The sequence below is a fragment of the Tigriopus californicus genome, chromosome 7 (genome assembly GCF_007210705.1).
Source record: "Tigriopus californicus strain San Diego chromosome 7, Tcal_SD_v2.1, whole genome shotgun sequence".
NCBI classification, from domain to species: Eukaryota; Metazoa; Arthropoda; class Copepoda; order Harpacticoida; family Harpacticidae; genus Tigriopus; species Tigriopus californicus.
This window is the reverse complement of record NC_081446.1, coordinates 10544606-10554460: the sequence shown is the minus strand read 5'-3', so window position 1 is coordinate 10554460 and position 9855 is coordinate 10544606.

Here is a 9855-nt window from a genome sequence, read left to right as displayed (position 1 = left end):
ATGGATGGATGGATGGATGGATGGATGGATGGATGGATGGATGGATGGATGGATGGATGGATGGATGGATGGATGGATGGATGAACAGGTCATTTTTATATTAGTTACTTGCAAAGTGATATGTTTCAAAGTTAGTTTGTTATAGGCTGTTATTGCTGACCAACCAAAAGCAGGCCGAAAAGTCAAGTCTTAAGGTATAAAAAGATATTTGGAATAAGGTGAATGCTTGAGGTGATAAGAACTGTTTGCTTCTGTTTGTTAGCAATACTAGAAGTCCGTGGTTTGTCCCAATATATTGAGCGGACGAGGCGCCCTCTGCCTCGTCTGAGTGCGGACAAGCAAATGAAGAAACCAGACAATATGCTATAAGATGCCAGACTTCATCAAGAGATGATTTAATGAACAATTTATGAACCAAGTACGGTGACACAATGAATAAGTCATCAACTCTTCTGGGAGACGTTTCAAATCCTCCAAGGTTAAAATTCCGAACTATTATGACATATAAATCAGTACAGAGGTAGAGGCTACAAGAACCTTTCAAACGGCAAAAAAAATCTTGCATTTTTGCCCAGGTCTCTTCACCCTGTGAATTAGCTGAGATAAAACACCCAGAGTAACCAAAATTGATGTAGAGACCTGGATGGTTTGGGGCATCAACTTGGGGGTCAAAACTAGGAGACAAATTTGAGAAGTTTTGATTTACAGCGTTAATTCTTTACGCTAGTGATTTTGTTTTTGCCGTGAAAAATATTATTTCTTACATTAAAGATTTCTTTTCTGATTTTAGGCCCCCAAAAGAATTTTGTTTCGACCCCGGCCAATAAATTTGAGGCGTGGTTTATTGATAAAAACATTGTTGACTTTTGTTAATGGAGTGCTTGCTCAGACTAGCCTCTCTAATCTGTTTTATCCGGACCAAATGCAGACGAATTGTTCTTTGCCCCGCTTTTTGGAGTTCAGTTTGTCATCTTTTCTACCTCATAGATATAAGGCACAAACTCCAAGATACACATACCCGTTGCAGCTTCATTACCCACTATTGAGAAAAACGATAAAGATTTATACTAGGGGACACTGGGCACCACGCACTCGGTCTCGGTGACAACTCTCAAATAGCCCCCAGAGATGGCGCAGAAGGGATGAGAGTCTTGAGCTAGGGAGCACACCAAGCCGTCTTTGTCTACTTGTTATATATCCTGCTCACCACGCCCATATGTGAGTATTCTGAACCCTTGAAGCAATAAGTCCCGATCGTCATGCACTGTGGCATTTCTACTGAGTTTTGTCGTAACAAAATGCACAAAAAGAGTTGGATAGCTTCTCACTCTTGGCCTGGGAAATTTTAGCGAGACCCACAGACAACGGTCTTATACATTTTCAATATCTCCATTAGTTTTAAAGCGACTAGTTCAGCAACTACGGTTTGGGCTTAGCACTTGAAATATTCCAATTTTGACTAAGATTAAGATAACATAATTAACATCGTCAAGCTTTACAAAAAATGGCTCTAGTAATTTATTGGATTACCTTTTTTGTTGGATTTAGTTCCTTTTACGATTAACCAAATAGGACTTAAAAATCGGCACTATGGAATTGAAAACATGTTGTTATCATTAGCATCGAAAATATGACGCTCGTATGAGGCAAATTAATCCAGAGAAAGGGTCAGCAAATACTTTTTAGTTTTAGATAATACATTTAACATTAAACACAACCACTTCAATGACTTACGAAAATAATGAACAATAGTTGTTCAAAAAACGTTGAAAGAAGACACTCAAAAATGGACAAAAATCATATTCACTAATGTCTTGTTTTTGAACTTTGACACCCAATCAGCTCAACACTGATTTAGTAAGAGTTACAACTTTGACATCAAATTTATAACGTTGATTGAATCAATATTGCTCTGACATAATTACTCGGAAACATACAGACGTTATGTGCTCTTCGCAAATCAGTTTTCACGGCGGTTTCAAAAAAGATTATATTATCACAGACCACACAAGTACAACGCCCTCATTGCCTTTCACTGGTTCGTAAAAGTAGATTTATCCATTGATTGATGTGCACGCGTAGGGCTAAATCGTTCTCTTTTACCATATTTCTATGGATTTCCAATAAATCTAAGGTTTGTAGCTTCTTTTGAAGATCTGCTCCCGAATCAAAGGCTTGGACAAATGGTCGTGTGTAAAAGTCGCTAAATTGCAACCAATACATTTCAGCCTCGGGATCTTCTTCAAACTCTGTATTGGGACTATAGGGATGAGTTGATCTGGGGTGTTTGGGCATTTGCTTGTTCAGTTTGGGATTGTTACAATACAAATAAGATGTACTTGTTCGATCCGGACCCATTCCTCCATTAGTGCGGAAAAACTTGAGCGATGGCACAAATATTGGAATGGACAATGAATAGACTTCAGTGAACTTGAATGACATGACAGAATATGGAACAAGTATAATGGCGCGGTGATTGGCCAAGTTTTGAAATGTGAACTTGGGATAGAGCTTCATGAGATGAACGGGATTAATTTCAGTTGCATTGGCAAAAATGTCTTCGAGAATATCTTCACTTTTGTGAGAGTCATGTCCAATAACAGGAATTTCTGGTCGGTTGCTTGTGTACGTCACTCCGGGTTGGGTATAGAAACCGGAATAACTCTCCAGGATTTCCAGATCTTTAAATCCCGTGTAGTAACTAAGATATTCTCTATCATAGAGGCTTAATGCTGCAATTACGTGTCTCGGATCCGAATGAAGAGCTTCCAATTCGTAGTTCAATTTCTGCCATTCGTACAAGGAACAACGACCCAAATTATAACGATGAGCTGGGACGAAGAAAATTGATTTGGTGGCATTCCAGGGTAACCACATCTCGCACATGGATGAGGGAAATGAACAAAAGTAGGCGTCAATCGCTGTATCCAATGACGTGGTTTTGATTAAATTTAAAGTACTTCTGATTTGGTTGGGCGAAAGACGTGTTGAATGAGTCGAATACGCTTGAAGAACGGGTGGGATGTCCCCCCTGTAAATGTGAACACCAGTACGGTTGAAGGCTGAAAGATTCTCCAAGTTCCATCCTTTGCGATTGACTACCAATAACTTTTGGTGAACCTCCGGCAATACTGAGGCCAAATAAGCCTTGCAGCCTTTGTGCAGGTCTGATGTCCAGAATCTGCGAGTTTTGACCGAGTTGAGTTGATCTGTTTGAATTTGAACGCCGCTTTGTCCAATTCTTTTACCTCGCGAAAAATCTACTATCTTTGGAATATTTTTGATTTTTTTCTCCTTCCCTTGAGGCCCTTTCGGGAACGCGTAGCCCAGCCATTGAAGATCTGCTATCCAACTTTGCATGGCATGCACATCTTCGATTTCAATGTAACCTCTTCTGTAGGCTTGAATGTACAAATCTTCCATCCAGTACTCCATGGGTTTACGTGTCAATTTGTCTTGGGGAGAGCTAGACCATTCATCCAGAAATGTTATTAATTGGTCAGTCTGGCGATACAATGGCAATTCTGCCTCAAAATCGGCCTCATAAGAATGAGGATTTCGATCTTGGACCACAAGCGGCCTCCTCATGAATCCAACTTTCAAATTGCATAATCGGAATAAGGCTTGGGCAAAGTAACTTCGCCAAATGTCCGACACCCTTCCGTTCACTGAGAAAGGCAAGTAAAGAGCAAAGAAGGCGTTTCTGTTGTGAAGTGTCGCTTGGGCGTTGTAAGGCGAGAAACGATTGTTTGGTAGGACGAGTGGTCGACTCTGATTTGCAATGGGCTTTTGAAATACCCAAGGAGTTTGCATGACCATGCGGTGAATGGCATCCACGTCGGGTTCATGATCAGCCAGGGACTGAAAAACGCCCACTTGAACCCCGGGCATTTCAGAGTTCACGACATTTACTTGATAGGTGGAATTTTGACGAATCTTATCCAAAGAAAGGCCCCTTGGCCAGCATGGCTGTTTTGGGCAGCCCAAAAACGGATAAGGGTTGAAAGAACGTATTGAACCCTCTGTCTTAAATGTTTGAAACTGGATGGCATCTGAAAGAGAAGAAACATTTAGTTATTGAAAAAATATCTTGCAATGAACGAAAAGAAAAAAATAGTCAAGAGTGCAAGCGCTTAAATTCTTTGACCGTGACAATACATCGGATACTCTTTTCCCAAAAGATCCCTATTGAAATAACACCTGGAAATATGTTTAAATTTTTTATAATCCCTTTGCACCCCTCCATTTTGGAACGTAATTAATAACCCGTGGATGGGGTTTGTGGTGCATCGTTAGTATATGGACAATAGTTGTGATTAATTACATTTGGATCAATTACGAATTTTCAATTACGAATCCCAATTGCATTTTCACCCACATGACAAGCTTTCACGCACGTACTTGAAATCATTCTTATATCCAGATCGTCGTTCAGCACACAAAAATCTTTTATTTCCAACCGTTTTCTACTCCGCTTTTGAGCGTCTTGAGCCAAACTTTGATGCTAAATTGACAGATGTTTAGTAAGGCATTATCTGATAAAAATGATAAATGCAGACGATTGCCTTTGCATTTCCAAATACAAACATAGCGTGACAAGAGGTCGTAAAATGTCTGTTTTCAAAACAATTTTCAAGAAAATGTGAATCTGGTTGAAACATTAATTGCGCCATTTCAAACGATGAAAAATAAATCGAATTAAAAGCAAACAACAATTTCAAATAAACCCTGAGGGTTAATTACGAGAAAAAATCAATACAGAGTCCTTAATTCAATCGCAAATGACTAATAGTTTTTGAACAGAACGAAAAGAAAATATAAATATAAATTATTGAATTACAATTGACAGTTATTGAATTAAAATTGAAAAGTAATTGCGATTGCACAAGTTTCAGAATAAAGTAAGTGTAATTGCGAATTACTAATGAAAAAAATGTGTTTTGAAATCATTTCAAATCTATGTATTTGTAAGTGCAAGTAATCTCATCTTTAAACTACTTGATACTGGTCTGCTGATTGTCAATAATGTTACAGAGGCCAAGAGGCAACACTGTAAAGAGAGTTGGACGAACACAACATTTTTTTTTATTTTTTTTTATTTTTTTTTATTTTATTTTTTTTGGTTTGGTTTTTCACGGGCTTTTCTAACCGCTACAGGGAATGTAATCCCCAATACTAATTAAAAAGGAAATCTTACAAGCTTGAAATATAGAAAAGAGGTGACCAAGACAAAGTAGGAAAAAGATATGCAAACAGTGTAGCAAAGTCTTATTAATTTTAAGTTTTTGTGCTCAATTTTTGAGAATGTTTTTATGTTTTTTTTCATGTTTTTGCGTAATTCCTTACCGTTACTGGGAATGGGGTCCCCCGCAATTCAAGATGAAAGAATTACATATCTGGTTTAGCTTTTTCATTCGTATGATAACGGATACACCAACGAATTAGAGTTGCTGGACCTGGCTGATCCTTGAATATAAGGTTAGTCAGGAATTTTAGTCAAAAACTTGTCCGAGTCCGACTTAAATTCTACTACTGGATCAACACCTGGATTTAACGTACATTACTGTAAGCCTATGGTCGTAAAAAGTGACCCTAAGACCCGGGTTGGGGCAAAGCTTTTGCTTTTGAAAACGTACAGGATCAAATACCTTTCGTACCTCTTTACTACACATATACACATATACTAATACACACTACACTAATACTACACATGCTGTGCGCTTGAGCAATATCTGAACACTCAGTAGAATTTTAATTTCCAGCTTTCTAGAATAGCTAGGGACCTACAGTTTCTTTTGTTGGCAAAAGCATACACTCGCTCAACGATAACGTTTGATGATGTATCTTATAAAATCGAAAATGGAGTCTGAATTGGCAAAAAAGAATCAATTTTTGGATGACAAGGGAGATCTAAAGAGCGCTTCTTGGTCAGGAGGGGCCAACAACCAGCAATCAAAATAGTTTCATGGCAAAAATTGTCAAGGGCCCCACAGTTGGCATTAGGTGCCTCTCCATTTTTTTCTCTCCTTATTTTTTCTTCTATTATCTACGAGTGGAGTATTCAAAGGCGTTGTCCCAATGGTCATTGACCAGAATTTCATTCCGTTCAGGGCCATATTACTCTTGGCGATCCAGGAGTAGATTTAGTATCGTAAACATAAGAAGAGATATTCCCAATAATGCTTAGCTTTTGAAGCGGAGTGATGAAATGATGAAAATAATAGATCCTACCACCTAAAGATTCTGAAAGGAAAAATGCTTCATCTCGATGTAGCGATATGAGCAATGTGACGGTGAAAAGATGAACCCGAAAAAAACCACAAGAAGCAGGGTTTCTCCTTAGAACAAACCAAGTTATCGACATGTTTTGTACCAATTCAGAAAACCCCCACATTCAAAATGACGAAAGATGTCTCGATTAAATTCAAATCTTAATTGTACCTGTGTTTTAAGAAATTGAATGGTGATCAAAAACTATTTTCGAGGAATTGAAATCATATGAACAATCCTTCATTGCACTCACTTGTCCTTAGATATTGAAATTGAAATATACAAAGTGGCTCAAAACATGAGCCACTTGAGGCATTTGAAACATTCAAAGTATGTTAAAGGGTGCCTTCATACCCCTTTAACATAACCCTTTAACAAGCTAAAGCTGTATATGACACGTAGAACCAGAGAATATTATATAAATGTGTTTGGTTTGGATCTGGGGCCCAGGTAAATTAATTGTTTTGGAAAGGAACTGAAGTTTCAAAATTAAATTGCTATGTTGGGGGGCTGAACTCACTTTCATACTCTTCTAAATAAAGAACCCTACTCAATCCATTCCTATCTAATCAAAAACGAAACGCATCTAATGCTTGTGTAAAGAAGGTCCGTGATCTTCCTTGAATGAATCATGGTGTTGAGGATGGCAGTGATGATTCCGTAAGGCAATGCTGCAAATTGATAATCGCCTACTAATGTACCAAAATCGGACTCGGAAAGCCCGTTTGAGAATGAATGTGATTGAGGGAAGGTGCTTCCACAGAATTTGAAATTTGATCGTCATGACGAAAGCATTATATTCGGTATTCTATTGCTTCGTGTAGGGACACGTTAAACTACTGGGCGAGTGAGAACTGGCATCCGAATTTTCCAACACATTTCTTTATATCGGCCCGTCGATTAGTCATTTGAAATCCAAAGCAAATAACAATAGGAATCTCATGAAATGAGGCTGAACATGTTGCAAAAAGATAAGAATGTCAAATCAATGCACTGGCTTGGTGTGTTAGAAGCGTTCCCAAGCATCTTGTACATCCGCAGGTCCATGCAACAACAAATTCTAATTTTCAGCTCAGTCAAACAACTGAATCAACATTTATGACCTCTAAAAGCACAAAGTACCGTCGTGTGCTAAATTGATTTATTGTACACGGCGGGATTTCCATCATTTTCAGATTTATTTCCGTTCTTAATAGATGTTTTACTTGTGTTTATTGCGAAGGCCTGTTTCATTGCGAAACTATTTAATGGGCCATTTTATGGTCTTTTTATGTTTCCTTAATGTGTCTTCTTAGATCATGCCATTTGATACGGTATATATGTTTTCGCAGAATACAATATTTCAAATGCCATAGACATATCTTTACACTGTTTCGAGTTCACCATACAACGACTTTCCTTCTCAAACATTCCTCCTCATAGGGTAAAAATTTTACGCTCACTTTAGCATTGTGCCGCAGTTGATTCCACACTTTAGTGGCGTAAAAGAGGGACTACAACAAAAATTTTGTGTAGATGTTATATACTTCTATGCTAAAGCATTTGACAAAGTAGATAACATTCAACTATTAATTGTTTAAGTAAACTAGGTGTTGGAGGGAGGAAATATGTCCTCTTGGATCTGAGGTTTCCTCACCAACCACCCTCAAGCCATTCGAGCTGAAGGTTACTGAAGCCGCCTTAGAACTGTGGTATCTAGGGTGCCTCAAGGAACTATTCTTGGCCCGATTTTGTTCGTACTGTTCATTGCGCCACTACATGGATTGCCCCTCCAGTCATCAATGTCTTCATATGCTTTCGATGCTAAGCTAGTGTTTCGAAGAAATTCACGGAACCAGACAGACCTGCAAAACGACTTGGACATTGTAAACGGTTGGGTCGACACTCAAAACATGGAATTAGATGGGCAGAAGTTTGGAAACATGACGTACGACCAAACTGGAGTGAACAAGATAATTTACACCGACAAGTGCCAGAAACCCACTTTTATAAGTGAACTTTTTTAAAGATCTTGGAATATTAATATAAAATAACGGTGAATTTGAAGAACATATCCACTCGAAAGTGACCAACATATACCAGACTTGAGGCTGGCTAAACCGAACATTCAAATCCAAAGATCCGCATACAATGAATAGTCTCTACAAATCAATTGTCCTACTGCCCTTAGAATACGCTTTCCCTATCTGGGCGTCTATGAACGTTGGGTGGTTGAATAAGATTGAAAAAGTACAAAGAAGTTTTGCAAGATATATTGTAATCATGAATCACCTAAGCTATTGGGAACGACTTCAATCCTTAGATTTTTTTAGTATTCAACGAAGGTAAAAACGCTACCTTATCCTTTAACGTGTGAAATCCAATTCAATTTCAACCTATCAGGCAAAAAATTGGTGAAGGTCGTGAAATCATCATTCCTCCTACACCGAGCACCAAACCTCCTTATTACCGGCTACCGTACTCTCTTCGAGGATTTTATTTACTAGATGATCCTTTGCCAAGTTTTGAAAGACATTTAGATTGTTTTTAATCAACAATCCCAGACCAGCCTTTCGTTCAACGGGAGTCTTAGAGTGGCAAATTCGAGCACATTGTGAGACCAAATATTTCCTCAATTATGACTTACGGGGAACTCATTCCCCTGCATCGGTATAAAACCTGAGAAAAATGGCAGGTAGTGTTTGGAACTGTAACTCGAACTGGAACTGAGAACTATGTTTTTCCTCCAAAAAAGCCTTTTTGAAACTTGGATTAGACATGCTCTCAAAAATGGTATTTTTTTAATTTTTGATAGGCTCTATTACAATTCTGAAATGAGAAAAAGTTTATTAGAAGGAAGCCAAAAAAGTAATGGGCAATGCTTGTCACATTTAACAGACAGAGATTCAACCTTGGCCTACAATCATGTCTAGAAAGAAGAGCAAGTAAGAAATGGCTCAAACCATAGATTTCTAGACACTGGATGTCGGACGACCGACCACTCGGCTGGTGAAACAGTACAATGGATGGTCTCCGGGGAATTGATTACAAACCGGTTTATTGTACTGTTTAGCCAACCGAGTGGTCGGTCGTCCGACATCCAGCGTCTAGAAATCTATGGTCAAACAAACTACCCCGTGATGGGTTCGCATGATGACATATGGTATTATGGACTATTTCAATGATTCCGTTCAACGAAATGTTGCAATAGGATAATCACACAATTAGGACCCAAAATCTGACTCCAAAAGTCTGTCAGAGCTTTTAAGATGTTGTTCCCTTGTTCTTTATGAAATATACAAAAAATCAGAACTGTAACTGAGAACCAGTTTTTTTTCAGTACCTGGAGCTGAGAGCTGGTTTTTTCAAACACTATTTTTTTTGGAAACACTAACGACAAGACATAATTGTGGATATTTTCAGTAGAATTAGAAGTTCCTAGATTTTTTGGTTTGGAACTGAGCCCTTCAGGATTAGGTGCCCTTTCATCCAAGTCCTGCAGGGTAGAGACCCTTGCTAAAGATAGTTGAATAAGAAGAGCAAGGTTAGGCTAGGCTAAGTTAGGTTAGGTTAAAAGCCCATATCTAATCAAGTACAGTACATAAA